Consider the following 16417-nt stretch of genomic DNA (forward strand, 5'->3'; position numbering starts at 1 on the left):
TTTAATTACATAACTTTTACGCTGGCTTTTCGATGATTCCTATAAAAGCTAAAACATTGTCGTATATTAAAGCCTTATCAACATAAAAAATTCTATTATGAGGGCGCCCCAATCTCCATGTATATTGAAACACTTAACATCTACGACTAAATTCAACACTATCAATGTCATGGTAAAGATTTTTTAAAATTAAATTGTTGTTCATCATCATCATCAGCTCACTATCAGAGCCCACCCCAAGTTAGGGTTGACTAGGCCATAGTCAACCACGCTGGCTCAGTGTTGGCTTGTTGTTGGTGTTATAAAAAATATTTCTGTAGGTTTTCCGCAATGTCACGAGTTGTTTTACTTTTTTGTGCATCCTATAACTAGCAACATAATCAGTTATATAGCCAACAAAATTGACGAAAAATTCAAGTAACACTTGAATAACTGTATTACAGTGGCTACGCACGTCCACCACATTTGTCTTGCGGGGCTACGCGGGTCACGATTACCAGAGACTGAGTTCGAAGACCAGACTTCACAACAAAGAAACGACTGTTTTCACTTTGTGTCGCAACTAGGTCAGACTGTAATTCTTATTAAGCTATTTTCATCACATTTATGACCTATGTACTATTTTATGATTTTCTTAAAAACTCAACGAAATCATGCCTTGACCAGAGGAGTCATGTCTCGAGAGGAGTCCTTTAGGGAGAAGGGCTGATAAGGACAGCTTGGCCAGCGGTGGGCGGCCAAAGGGTGCGGAGGGCGACGGAGGCGCGTGGGTGCGCAGGGCCGTATAAGGCGCGCTAACGTCACTGCCTCGCACCGGACTTTTTATTGAGACTAGATGACGTAGCGTACATCATCCGCCAAGTACCGCCATGTTTTAGGTTCACTGCCACTAATTCGGCATCGTAGCGTCTCAATGAGCCTTACTTTTATGGATTTGTGACAAAACAACATTTTGTCACAGATTTTAATTAACATATAGTTAAATATTTAATAAAAAAAATTGTAAAGTCTAACCTAGCCGTCGATAAACAGGGCTTAGGATAGTAATTATTAACTAAACAGTTCAGCTTCTCAGTAAAACCTGTCTAGTAAACAATGACAAACTACATCGGACCCGTGCCTCGAAACTCTATTCCGTAGCAAAATCCTTAAATCTTAATATCCTTCCCCTTGGTCCAACGCATTTCTCTCCTAACTGTGCACCCTCCCTGTTAGATCTTATTATTGTATCCTCGCCTGATCATGTATGTGCCCATGGACAATTTAACGCCGAAGCTTTCTCCTACCATGACCTTATCTTCCTCTCTTACAAAATACGTTGTCCTAAACCCAAGCCCCGTATAACTCTTCAGCGGAACTTCAATTCTATAGATACGGATAAGCTTTTGGCAGATCTCTATGCTACTGACTGGAATGCGGTTTATTGTGCTCCCACTTTGGACGAAAAGATGGAAGTCTTTAACACTCTGTTATTGCAAGTGTTTGACTTACACGCACCTCCTCGTCCAATTAGGCTGAAACACCTGCCCGCGCCTTGGCTGACTGATGACATTAAAAGCTATATGACCAAAAGAAACGCAGCTAAAGTTAAATATAGAAATAACCCTACTGATCTGAACCGCAATAAATATAAAGAGCTACGAAACAGATGCAGCAGATTATGTAGAGATGCACAGCGTCGACACATTCACTCTGCTGTTAGTAATGGTGATCCCGCTAAGGTTTGGTCGTTTCTTAACTCTCTTGGTATTGGTAAATGCAAATCTCCCCTTTCTCCGAATCTTGACCTTGATGCCCTCAATGTTCACTTCACTTCTGTTTGCTCCATCCCAAGCTCAGTAAAACAACAGTCTATTAATGCTCTCTTACCCCCTCCGTCATACGATCCCCCGTATCCTTCCTTTGTTTTTAAAACTGTTTCTCTGCAAGAAGTTGAGAAAAGTATAACTGACATCAAGTCTAATGCTGAGGGTGTTGATGGCATTAGTCGGAGAATGGTCACTCTTAGTTCAGCAGTTGTACTCCCTGTTCTCTGCCATATTTTCAACTACTCGCTCAGCTCCAGCACATTTCCGAACTGTTGGCGTAAAGCCGCAGTAATCCCAATTCCCAAAGTGCAATGTCCTACTTTACCTACTCACTTTCGACCTATTTCCATCCTTCCTTTCTTATCTAAAGTCCTAGAGCGTCTCGTCTATCAACAGCTAAGTATATTTATTAACTACAATAGCTTGCTCAGTCCTTTCCAATCTGGCTTTCGCTCCGGCTATAGTACCCTTACCGCGCTAACCAAGGTCACCGATGATATTCGCCTGGCTATGTCCAATCAGAAACTTACTGTCTTAGCCTTACTTGATTTTAGTAATGCCTTCAATACTGTAGACTATGACATCCTTAGTGCAATGTTAAGCGCGCTTCACGTCTCTGTTCCTGCAGTTGAATGGTTTCGCAATTATCTTTCTGGGAGGCAACAATGCATACGGGCTGATGATCGTGTATCAAGCTTCTGTGACATTTCTGCTGGTGTGCCACAGGGCGGAGTTCTTTCCCCTCTTCTGTTTTCTATTTTCATCAATTTCCTTACTCCCCTCCTCTCCTGTTCCTACCACCTGTATGCGGACGATCTCCAAATTTATACCCACGCTCCTGCTGATGACCTTAATACAGCTGTTTCCGTAATCAATAAAGATCTGGCCACTGTCCTTCGTTGGAGTCAATGTCAAGGTCTAACGGTAAACCCTAATAAGTCTCAAGTTATAGTTATCGGTGGATCGAAGCAGGTTAATAGGCCCAATTATGACACTGTTCCCAAAATCATTTATGACAATGTAACACTACCATGGAGTGATGCAGTCAAGAACCTTGGTGTTTATATAGATTCAACACTTAATTGGACTCAGCACATTTCAGAAGTTAGTCGCAAGATTTTTGCTGCGGTAAGGTCACTTAACCGTTGGAAAAACCTTCTGCCTGTTAAGACTAAAGTTGAACTTGCGCAATCCCTACTTCTCCCTATTCTGGACTATGCAGACGTTTGCCTTACCGATCTCAGCGAAGAACTTCTTAACAAATTAGAAAGGTTACAAAATGTTTGCGTCAGGTTCGCCTTTGGACTGCGTAAATATGACCACGTCTCCGAATATCGTCAGAGGCTCGGTTGGCTTCCTATCAGGCTCCGTCGAGACGAGCATGTTCTTGTCCTCCTGTACAAAGTCCTATTTGATCCTCGCTCTCCCCCCTATTTGAAGGAGTGTTTTCATTATCGTAGTGTTGACCTTTGCCGTGTTCTACGCTCTGGGTATGGTAATGTACTTGATGTGCCATTTACTAGGTCGGGTTATTATCTGAATTCGTTCACAGTGAAAGGTGCGTACTTGTGGAATGAGCTGCCTCGTGATGTTCGTGAGTCAAAGTCCCTAGCTATATTCAAATCTCAGCTACATAGCCATCTCCTGAATAAAGCCACTCGCTAAATCTATTATATATTATGTAAGTTGTATAATCTGTTTAGTATATTCGTATTTAACTAGTTTAATTATACATAGTTCTTGCTCTTATTTATTTATTTTTGACCTTTTTTTTTATATTTATGATACACCCCGCTATTTATGTTAGTCTCTCCTGTCCCACAGGGTTGCCTGGAAGAGATCGCTTATAGCGATAAGGCCGCCCTTGCGATGTAAATTAGTATTTAGTAATTTTTCTGTATATTTTGTATTAGCAATAAGAGTTAATAAATAAATAAATAAATAAATAAAACCGCTAAAGACTCTTTACTAGGAAATGAAAGTAGAATAGGCAACAATAACAATGATGCTCGTCTTTATTGACCGCAATCTGTTTCGCAAAGCTCTTTTGACGTAAATATTAATTTAATAATTATTTAAATACGTCACGCTGTAGCAGCAAAGCATAATTTTCTCAAGACTGAGTTTTTCTAAAAAGTTCTGATTTAAAGTTTGGTCAGTTTTAATTTAAGCACCTCTTTTAATACTTTTCGTAACAAAAACGATAAGGCAAAGACCCCAAATATTTGCAAACAGCATCTCAACATCAAATAACTAAACGGCCAATTTGTCATTTTGATTATCCAATATCCGAACGCAGTATCGCCATGTTGTCCGGCCGGCGGCGAACGATAGGCGCCGCGCGTCAGATCGCTCGGGAAGCGACTCGCGCTCGCGCCACCGAGTCATAGCAATTGCTGTAAGCAGGATGCCGGCGATTTACCTACGCCGCGCCGCCGCCGTACAATGATTCACGCGTGCTCAAGTTTTTGGCACGAGAAAATTAGGGAAACATAATGACATCCTTTGACGTGACAACTAGACTATACCTACATCTTTACGCTTAGATCAGGCTCGTGTTTGTGTGTCATAGATATAGTATTATCGCACTTAAAATACGTTTAGAAATACAGATTGATTGAACTGAGACTTTAAACGAATGTAATTAATTCTACAAGACTCTATGTCCAAATATATGGTACCTACACAAGAACTGTGTACTAAACTTGTTTCGGACTGATTTAAATTGACCGTAATTTTTTCTACGGGATCTAATCAAAATTAAAAGCTACACAGCTAAAACTAATACAACTGACGAATGTCATGTTTGTAGACAATTCCGTCAATAATCGGCCGCGCGTACTACAAAAAACAATCGAAACATGTTTGTAATTTCACAAGATTATAATAATATTAGAGGTGTAGCATAATGTGTTGGTGACGTCACCGCAAACGGGAAGGCGTAGGTGCGGCAGTTCCCTACATCCGTGCGGTGACGGTGACCAGGCGCCGCTCGAACTCGGACGTCCGCATCTCTCAGCTCTACGGATAATTTTACTTACAGATAGCTAAAAAGATTTGTTTTCCCCAGACCACAACTGTACCTACTCCAACAAACTTTATCATGGAAATCCTGTATGTCAGAGCTTAACTATTTTCTCAAAAAGATTTTCTCCACAAAAGATGTAATCGTTTAGAAATTATGTCCGGAACTTGCTCTACATACCGCCCGTAAAATGTTTATCATCGGGAATAAAATGAATTAAGACTTTCTTGTTTCACAGTTGACCTGTTTATTGTGTAACGACATTAATGGTTTGCTGTTGGTTATTTTTATTTCTCGTTAACTCTTTATTACATTTTTTTGGTATTCACAAAAAATTATTTATTACTTCTGTATAAAGTGATAACATCAGCATGGCAGCCAAAAATGCTTTATGTTAAAATCATTTATTATAAAACTATTTACATATATACATTATTAACATTTCAATCAAACTTTAATATCTACTACATCTCGTTGTTAACACTTTTCGATTTCCCGCGCGATTCTCTTCTATATTTTTCGCCTATCTTCTACTTAATTAAAATAGGCAAAGGTTATGGTGGGCAGCATGCCACCTCTTTGGCAGATGTCAAACTCCTTTTCTACCAAAGAAATGGGATACATAATTCGTCACTCAACAATTACGGGTGCTACTTTGTAACGTTCTGATAAGGCACTAAATCATTCTGGAAGACTTATAATAATAGTAATAGTTTCACTAAGAATAGTTATTGTGGTTCGCGTAGTGGTCGAGCATCCCACTAGCGCCATGGTCTAGACAAGTCCCACCTATTTAGTGTCTGTTATCTAGGTCAAGTGGACCCTCAACTAGCGGACTAAATTGCCCGCAGGGTCGCTATTATTTCTTCATCCGATTTGTCTTAAGTTCAAATATTAAGAGTTCCTTAGATAATTGAAATCTGAAAACGAATCTTTTATTGTCGCAGTTTCGTTATTACGTAACAAAGGGTGACGCTTAGTGCAAATTTTATTTGGAAAAATATGGGTTAAGATTTTTATTATATAAGGGTATGCGGCACTCGCTAAATCTTAAATTTTTATTTTAATTTGGATATCAAAAGATTCGAAAACACCGTTCCCATTTAACCACATTGTTCATATTAAAAAAAAGGGTTTATGTCTAGTCTACAAGTACAAGACGTAACATTATTAAGAACTAGTTCTGTATTTTAAGAAATTCAGTCTCTATATTGTCTTTACCCATTTTTGTATTTATTAAAATTCATATGACGTTAAGTTTGGACTAACGTAGGCGAGTAATTTAATGAAATCAATAAATACTTGAGCTATAGCGTCTGTATGTTATTGATGATATTTAACGCCCATTTCCTAAAACTTCTAAAGAAATTACTTCACGCTAATAATCTAATGGGAAATTTATCAAACAATATTAAGAACTTTATACCAAACATCTTTATTCCTATCTATTGTTCCTATCATTTGTTTTAATCCATGATTCGGCCTGTAATGTTTAAAAGAGTTGTCGCTATGGTTACAACGTGTAAAAATCTATCCTTGGGAATAGCTTGTCTGAAACATTTATTAACATTTACAAATAATGAAGGTAAATTGAGCGTGAACCGTGCACACAGACCATCAATTTCGCAAACAGCTTCTACGTGTCGAAATAATAGTGTACATCTTTATTTAAAAAGCAAGTTCACACGCCGAAAATAAAATAGAACAATGGGTTTCATGCGATTGGCTCCATGCCAAGCGGCAGGTGACAAATTAAAAAAATAGTAATTCTCGTTTTGACAGCCGCTTTCGCACGCCAGGGCGGGCAAAGGATTCATTGATGAGCAATGACAATAGTATTTAGAATAGTCGTAAAGTTTTTGCATTATCTGTGTACGTTTATTCAAAGTTTCTCGGAAACTTTACAACCGTGTTGTGTCCGCTGTGTAACCTGTAGCCACAATAAAGACGCCATTCATAAAACCTGTCCGGCCTTGTGTCTTTCCGTGTCCGCACTTTTGTTACCTTTAATTACCATTTTTTATTACGCATAGGATCTGTGTGAACTTAAAATCAACGTTGTTCGTTCCGAAATATTTTCTCCTTCATTTTTTTTATTAAATACTGTACTTAGTTAAAACGAGAGAAAAAATACAATGTTTTCACTTTCAAGCTTTGCATAAGAGGTATATGATTCATATCTTTATTAGTTTATTTGTTGATTCTCGTATTACAAAATATGTAAAGTTGTATTTAAAATAAATATAAACTACTTCTTGGTAATATTTTGTAAACCATTAAATAAAAACAATAATCAAGAATGGTTATTGTATTTTAATACAATTTAATATTACCTGTTAAAATAATACTGCGAGTTACATCTGGTCGGCATTAACTATTTATTATCTGTATTGAAAACAAATTTGTTTTAGCGGCTTACTTCAGTTGTAGGATTTTCACCTTCCTATTGTATACCTGACTAACATCTGTTTGTTATAAACTAATAAATCTACCAGACATCTGTTAGAGATAATTTTCAAACACAAAAATAGCTTTTGTTAAAAATTCAAATTACAATGGAAGAATTACTCAAAGTTCTGGAAATAGATGGTTCGGAAAATTCAGTTTAATAAGCTTGGGATGTCATATGGCGGAGTAATAAATAAATAACATTGTTTTTAATATAGCTCGGACACTTACCAACTGAATAAAACTGTTTTAGGATAAGATTTTATGAAAAAGTTTCACATCGACTCATAAACGAACCGAGCTATAATCCCCGGTCCCGATCTCGTCATAATAGGTTGCTGTTCTTCCTGTAATACATATGACAAAATAATTACAAGTATTAGTTTAACCTGTTAATGACGTAGTGACCGTTATCAGTTACTCACTGCCGGGGTTTCTTAAACTTCTTAGTACTTCTACTTACGTAAATACTAAATACTGATGAAGTAACTGAATTTCGCGAAAAGCAGATTCATGTATAACCTCAAATCCGTTTCCGAGTCACGCCCTTTCATACATCCGCATTGTTTTGTAGTGATATAGTTTGTAAATCCACGTATATAAATATGATATCTTACTTCTTACTAATATTACTAATACTAATTCAGTTTTTTTTTATAATTTCGCGCGAGCGTAGCCAAAGGCGACAGTTTGCTTGTTTGAGGTTAATTTATCTAGGCATTATCGGAACCAGGAAAGAGCAAGCAAACTAACAATTATCTCTCCATAGGTGATCACTGCCGTTATCAGTTACTGTCCTCTTAAAAAATGCTTGTCGATTTACTTGAAAGAGAGATGTGATGAAGGAGAAGAGATGAGTAAGGAAAAGACAGATGATATACGCTTAAGGATGACTTAGATAAATGTCTTAATAAACCTCACGTATAACATTGTTTGTCGTGCAAACGTGATGAGACGGAGGCACGTGGCGGACGCGATCACTTAGCAAGATGTGCGAGATGTCCTGTGATTCAATGACAGGCTATGAGTCAGACGTACCTGTCGACTCGGTGACAGCCTGATTGCTGGCACTTCCTCATCAGACGTGATGCAGGAACCGGCCACTTTGCACCTCCTGCGCCGGTGGCCAACAGCGGATCACTTTAGTGTTACTTTGATATCCATGTAGTTCTTGGAAGTTATAAGTACTTGTTCTTTCAATAAAGCAGATTATTATCGCTGTCTAAGAACTTTGTTTTCAAAATTCCCCGATTCAAACGATCTATATGGAAATGAATTAAAACTTAGTCAAAATATATTGAACACTTTATTATTGAATACATTTTATATTTGGTTATTTAAATAATTCAATAACAAGAGTTTGCGACCACCAAATTTTACTTCCTTCGCCAATTCGTTTTATAAAAGTTTACCTTTAATTCTAAATCGATTATGAATGAACTGTATTCAAAAGTGACTAATTATTTTTTTTATCATCAGTGAAAATGCATCGGAATGCGCGGCCTTGTGACTCACAGACTGACCGCGTAAATACCGCACCAGGATAATGTGAGAATATGGATTACATGTTTTTGATTACATGTTTATCTGTTGTCATACAAACAAACGTTACAGTTTTCATAAAAGTTCACAGTAAAATAACTAAGAGCTAAGCCATTAATGCTATGATCATTATCTTTCTTTCAAAACAGTGTGAAAATGAGTATTATACAATAAAAATTCCGGTTGGAACATTTTATGTTAGTCAATGAAATGATTCATAAATATTGTAACATTTCTTGCAAATATTTACATTTCCCGCGAATTTGGATACAATTTTCATAAAGACAATCCTCGTCATGAATCAAGAATTATGTCATTCAGTCATTCACCTTTATTTTAATTACGAATCAAAAGAAGGTTGAATGACTCTTTGGAGTTTGTTATTTTAATTACAGCGATACGACTTTAAACATTTCCTTGTTAAGAAATATCAATGTGAGTTTGATTGCACGTTACTACGCTTACTCTAAAATCGATACACGAACGACCCTTGGCTCGAGTAACACGAGACATTGTGGTCATTCTTTACACGGAAATAAATGAAACGAAACCAAACGAAATTATACTTTATTGCAATTGAATAAGTCTTGTATTGCCATTGTGTATGCATCTATTGTAGATTGTTTGATCATGGATGAAATAGGTTTTATTCTTTAACCTGGAACTGGAAAAACTTAACTAAACTATTCCAAATTTTATTCAACAGAATTTTTTTTTCCACAGGCGTTTCGTAAAAAAGAGAAAAGAGAAGCTGTGTAAATGTGTAAGGTTTTTGGCACACAGAACCTTATTTTGACCTTAACCTTTCTTTTGTCTGTATGTTTAAATGTAATGTTGTTGATTATTAACTCTTAGATTTAGTTTAGTGTGTCAGTAAAAAACCAAATTTATTTGTTTTCATGCGCCATAACAATAAACATTTTTAACGTAATAATATTGTATGGAGTCTTACCACGCTATAGATTTTCGTAATTAATATCTTACACAGTCTTTACACGCTCTATTGAGCCAAATTATGGTTCTCTACCTTAGTTATAATGAACTATCATTAAATTTCATAAATCGAATGCACTTTGCTAGAGTTATTTTGCTTCTAATTCTAACTTAGACTTACTAAATACTTTCTTATTCCTCGTAAGAATATTATAATATAAAACGCAAATGGGTCAAAATTGCGTGTACATATCTAGATATTTTATTTAGATCTTAATTTGTAGTAGACCTCATTATTTCTTTTACCTTTCATTGCATGGAATCAGGCGACGTCAGACTCAAATGTATACAATTTTCATCAACAATTTGTTTTTCCTATAAAATAAGTACATACAGTTTTCTTGTACTCACGCCATCTAACACATCGAATAAAACAAGCTTTACCAGTTTTATCGCTTTTAATCTGAAATAATAACAATGATTATTATTTCGATTGCTGTACAGTTGAAATGAGCGTCGGTGGCTCAGAGGTTAAACACTTAACTTGAAATCTCAAGGTCCTGGGTTCTTATTCTGACGTTGTTACGCTGCGCATATCTTTAAAAAATTCAAAGATATGTGTGAATTCAACACGCACTGGTCCTGCGTGGTTGACTATGGCCTAGTCACCCCTAACTTAGGGTAGGCTCCGAGCCCCTTAATGGGGACTCATAGTGAGCTGATGATGATGAAAGTTGAAATGGTAGCCCGTGCTAATAGAATTTAGAGTAGGATAAATTATTGCTATACTACTCGTATAAGTTATTTCTTTTTAACGCACTAACAAAAGTGACAATACACATTTAGCTAATAAAAGGTTAATTAAAAATTTCCCATCTTAGTAATATGAGCGTGAGTAACTGAAACATTAATTAGTTATACAGTATGTCCCGTAATTAATGGATAAACCTAAATCTCCTAGTAATACATATTAGGTCTCACAAAAAAATTGAAGGAGTTCGCAAATTATGAAACTTAAAAAAAATAACATATAAATGTATAGACATATAAATACATATATAAAGTAGACATTAAAGAGAAAAAAATCAAAAGATTTGGTCTAATTCTATTTATCAATATTGTTGTTGTGTAACGTAACGCGTGGTTACAAATTAAGGTAGACAGGCTGTCAATGTCCGCTTTATTACATCATTTGTTTTATCTCCAACGTTTAGCTTTTATAATCTGTAGCTTTCCGTAATAAAAAAAATATTTTATTTATAATTCAACGAGATAAGTTAATTTAAGTCAATTAGTAGTATATTATCTAAAGATATATATTTATCAGGTGAACCGCGTGTTGGTTGCCACCATCAAAGAAAAAATAAAACCAATTAAGTACTGATAAGTACGTTGCGTTTCCCCTAATAAAAAAATGAACGTATGTAGCTTAGTCAGCGAGTAAAGTTCATCACCTTTCTTTAAAGTGGCTGATCTTGGGTGATATGGAAATGTTAAATGAATGTCACATGCTCTAAATATGTCTTTAAGTTGTAGGTCTACTAAGACCATCTAGATCAGGGATACCCAAACTATTTTGGATAAGTGACCTCCTTTTCCAAAATGAACCGTTTCCACAGACCCCCATGGCCAAATTATCTACTTTTAAGATCAATTTTTTTATTATTATTATTTTTCATTCTAACTTTGGTGAATAGAAGAAGACGGAGTGAGAATTAGCAATGCTTTAAGTTCGATATCGACCCCTTTGTTAATCGCTGATCTAGATCATAGTAGGTTATGCGATATCACTGTGATATTGACAATGTTACTGTAAAATTACGATTAATATTGTGCAATCTAGATAAACAATGTTACACAATGCTCTCCTGGTGATTCATTGAAGTATAGTTACAACATAGTATGTAACGTCTGATATATGTACTACAGATAATGTATTTCAGAACTCTACTTTAACCATTGCGTTGTGAGACCGAAATTCTGAATAAAACAATATCGTCATCACTGTATCTTAAACCATATGTTTTAAACGGGTATATTGGTCTCAGGAACTCACTTAATTCTTTAAGTAACTTAATTCATTAGATTTATTTTTGATAAACCAAAAGTTAACAAGAAACCAGCAAAAATGCTTCTAGGTGTAGTGAGAGTTTTATAACTTTGCGTGTAGTATGACCTCACAGTGAGACACAGTATAGAGGTTACAGGGGCTTATGCAATGTATTTCGCAGAGTCGCAGCTACTATTCCGACCACCCGGTAACCGTGATACCTTCCGACACTATCTTAACGTACTTCAAACCCTCAGGATAAAAAAAATATTTTTATTAATACTTACGTAAACTTGTTGCATAACATACATTAAAATCAAGTAAAATACGAAATCCTACTCTCATTTTTTTGTAATTAACAATTGATATAAATACTACAAAGATTGATAACTACTAAAAACTTGAACTCACACCTAAAATAAGCAGAAAATATAAGCCATACGCCAATATGATAATTGACAACGTTTTTTAATTAAGTATTCCAGCGTTAATACAGTTTATCATTATAGCGGGGGATATAAAAACCTATCAATGTTAATTACAAAGGGTAGTATAAATTATCTACGCGTCAGGTTGTCCGTGGCAGGTAATCGCTGGTTACAAAATCAATAAGCGAGATTGCAGCGATCAGGTGCGCGCGCGCAGCGTAACCGCACCTGTACGCACTTCACGCTCCACAGGCCCGGGGGCAGCAGGTAGCGGGGAACGGGGGCACAGCCCTCACAACAACCACTCGGATATTGTCGCTTAATATCTCGTTAGTAATGTTATTAATTTAAAACATACATATGTTAATTTATAATTAACAATGGTGGGAAAAATACCCGCTCAGGCTGGATCGATTTTGACGGACGGGAAGATAGTTGATGCACTCCGACATAAGTTGTTTTTTTTTTAAATTCTGCGTTGACGAAGTCGCAGACGACTGCTAGTTATGACTAATTTTGTAGATAAAACATTTTTTTTGCAATGCAATAAAAATGTTTATCTTGAAAACATTTTTTTTTATTTTCCATAATTTATTTTTTAAACTTTCTCGCCTGGATTGTCTTTGCACGCTGTATCAAAGTGCCACTTCAACCCTTTCACGCAGGGGTTGACTACCCTCGGTAATTAATCACTGTTAATATCCATAATGACTTAATGGGTTCGCGTGACACTTGTGATTAAGTTGAACCAGCTTTTGTGAACGATTCCAACCCTAAGGGTTGGTTATTTTCGAATTAATGTATCTCCCTATCGTTTTTCAAGGTCAAATACTTAAAAGGGTTATGTGTGGATTTAATTTAGAGTGTAGATATATTTGTCACTACTAATTATTATCTGGTATTTTGAAAGGGTGTTGAGGGTTGAAGTTACATAATTACATACTTATTTTATTGCTGGTATTTATAAGTAGCTTTAATTTTTGACGTTATTAGGGGAAGAAATATGCAAGTCATTTGAATGGTAATAGAAAATCTCTCCAGAATACTGCCATTAATGTCTAGAATACTATCTTTGTCGTACTTAGTAATAGTGAAACAAGTTCAAAGTGATTTTAGCTATTAAAAATTCACAAAGTAAAAGATTTTACTTTCAAAGTATATCACTTAAACCTAACTCTATCATCTCATATATCTGTTGTTTTATGTAAACATGATATACTAAAAAATATATTTCTTAGAACTCCTGTTATTTTCTGATATTGTATGGTAAAAGTGATGTATGGTGTAGACAGAAAGCTCATGTCTTCATTTGTTTGTGAAATTTTCGTTGTAAATGAGTCAAACTATTAGTGAAAGCTGTATTTCACGATTTGAATCGGAAACCTCGGTCACGATAATCTTGTTATGTTTTCAAAAATGTTTCAAACTCCGAATTTTAATGAGAAATGCTTTTAACCTCGTCGCTAGAATCAGGTGTCATATGATTTATGTTATTCTCCGAAGTGTTTTAGAGATACTTTTTCAGCCGAGTTAAATTTTTTTACTTATTAATCGGATTTTTTTTTTTAAATAATAAAAAAACAAGCAGACGGCCACCTGAATTCGCCGAAATAACGACTCGACCGCAGCCCATAGACATCCGCAATTGTAGATGCATTTGCTAGCTTTAAATAACGGAGGAGGGAACGCACAGAAAGATAATAGTCTCCCTTAATATGCGATCCCTCTTCCATCAAACCCCCATTCCCCTTCCATCTTATACTTATAACAGGGTAGGAATAAAGGTAAGGCCTCCGGCAACAAAAAATGTCTCTGGTCTGTCAAAGTGTATGAAAGAGTAGACATGTATAAATACAAGTATTTCGATAGTGTAAATTGATCATTGGTCTCCTAAAATGACACGCAAACTGTTGCAGCATCGGTTTTTAAATAGTTTTCCCTTTATCTGTACTTACCACAATAAGACATAGTCGAAGAGAAAGTCCAACAGTCATTTATATTACCATAGAAAACTGCATTGCGCGATGTTTTCCCACACAGTAGGAGATCGGTGCTTGTGGCTGTATCGCACACATGTTGATAAACTGCAGTATTCAGATGTAGTGCATTACAACACCTGATAGTTGCGTACAACAGAGAACATAGCCAATCGCTTTAGTAGCTTCATATATTTAATGCATTCCTGGACATACCAAAATTTCTCTCTGGACAACGAAGCGACCAATATTTTCCCGTAAGTCGTGACACTTTAGTTTAAATTGATGTGGGCTTTAGGTTTTGGTTAAGAATAACTGTTATATTTTCTTCCATGCTTTTTCTCAAAGCATCATAAACATAATCATTTCAGTTGATTGTAAATACTCGTTATTAAAATAGATATATTTAGGTTGAGGAGCGATAAAAATCAAAAACATTTTCATTCAAAAACATTTTATTCTCTCGTTATTACAAAATAACTTACGAAACAATACGACTTTTGTCGCAATTACATTCATTTTGTACAAACCTTAATGAATACGTTCGTTATAAATATATGTTTTTGGACAATCTCTGGCTTGCTGCCTTACTCGGGCAAGAAAGCTTCATCGTAAAGAAGTAATAGTATGTTTCAAAATAATAGATTCCACGTAAATAGACCAAGCACGCGATTTTTTTACATGTACTTGAGATGTTTGATTTTTTATCTTTATTACTTTATAATTTGAATAAGATAATGTTCTTGGGTTCCGTAGTGGAAAGGAGGTTTAATATACCTATTTATATTGTAAATTTTTTAAAAGTTTTTAAAGCATTTTCATATAAAACAACCCGATTAATTTTTAACGACGACATGAGTTGAACACGACTTATTTTGTCCTTTTTAAAATGTAGGAAACAATGTATTTCTTTGTTGCAGTAACTGCAATAGTTCAGAGATGTGAAGGTCACCATTGAGCGCATGGACTTTGCTCAGATGTAGAGCGCACAAACTACTACCAACGGACAATCTCGGCAAAATAACCGTGAAATTCCACCGCAGTAAAACTTGGATTAAAAAATCTTCTCATCTCTCTTATTTTCTTTATTAAAATACAAACAATAATACTTTATAAACAAGTGTAACGGCTTTGGATACCTACTGATTGTTTTAATGTGCTTAATGGCAAGTTATGCTTACGAAACCCTAACATATTTATGTACAAATTTACTTTATAAATGCTTTATTATAGGTATTTTTCTATGTAACTAACGAATTGGCAATGCTCGGCCCTTATAGAATACAAGGAGATACTTATTGTACTTAGTAAGGCAACTTCAGAGTTGTAACATATATAGGTAGTTATTTACAATATCTGAACACATCTTCAGTATACAATAATACATTTGTACTTGTTTTTTTTAAATTTCTTTATTAACTAGTCAAGTTATACACTTAGTGGCAGAGATATGTAATAAATAAGAATGGCGTTTTATAAACAAGATATGATGATGCAGCGAAAAGTAAACGTATGAAGTAAAACAAGTTGTTTTCGCTCGTAGTCAATTAATAAGTAAACCAATTGATTTTATAGACAAAGATATAACATAAAAAGGTTTAACATATATATTTTTTTATTACAGAACAACTCAAAAATTACTTTCAATTTGTGTCTCTTTGTCTATAAAAATGTAGTCTATTCAAATGTACACATTTTCATATCTTAAATTCATCTAAACGTAAAAATGTTTAAAATGTAATTTCTTCTTTCCGAATGCCGACAAATAGTAGGAGAGTTTTAAGACAAACAATATAGCGTGAGTGTAAGGGAAGCATTTGTTCCGTGCCTACTTGTGTCAAGGAATGGGGCTAATGGTTGATTATAATCGCGCATTTAGTATTTCGGGCGTTTCGGTCGAGCGTTTTACAATAAAATGTAAATAACATGCGACTATGCTCAATCTTAATTACTTCCACGCTAACCAAAATTCCCTATGAACGTTTTCATAATGCTAAAAAAAAATCACCGTCATTATTTTATATTTGAGCTGCTGTATTAATTTTATTACTTATAATTTTATTTTTATAGTTGCCAGACTTCATTTCATTTACATAAAGTACAGTTAATTTACATTCAGGAGCTTCAGAAAAACAGTTTGCGATTTTGACTTCTTTTGTTTTCAACATGTTTCCGATTTTATCAATTATCATTTTTTGGTTCTGTGT

This window comes from Papilio machaon, chromosome 16 (genome assembly GCF_912999745.1).
Source record: "Papilio machaon chromosome 16, ilPapMach1.1, whole genome shotgun sequence".
Taxonomy (NCBI): domain Eukaryota; kingdom Metazoa; phylum Arthropoda; class Insecta; order Lepidoptera; family Papilionidae; genus Papilio; species Papilio machaon.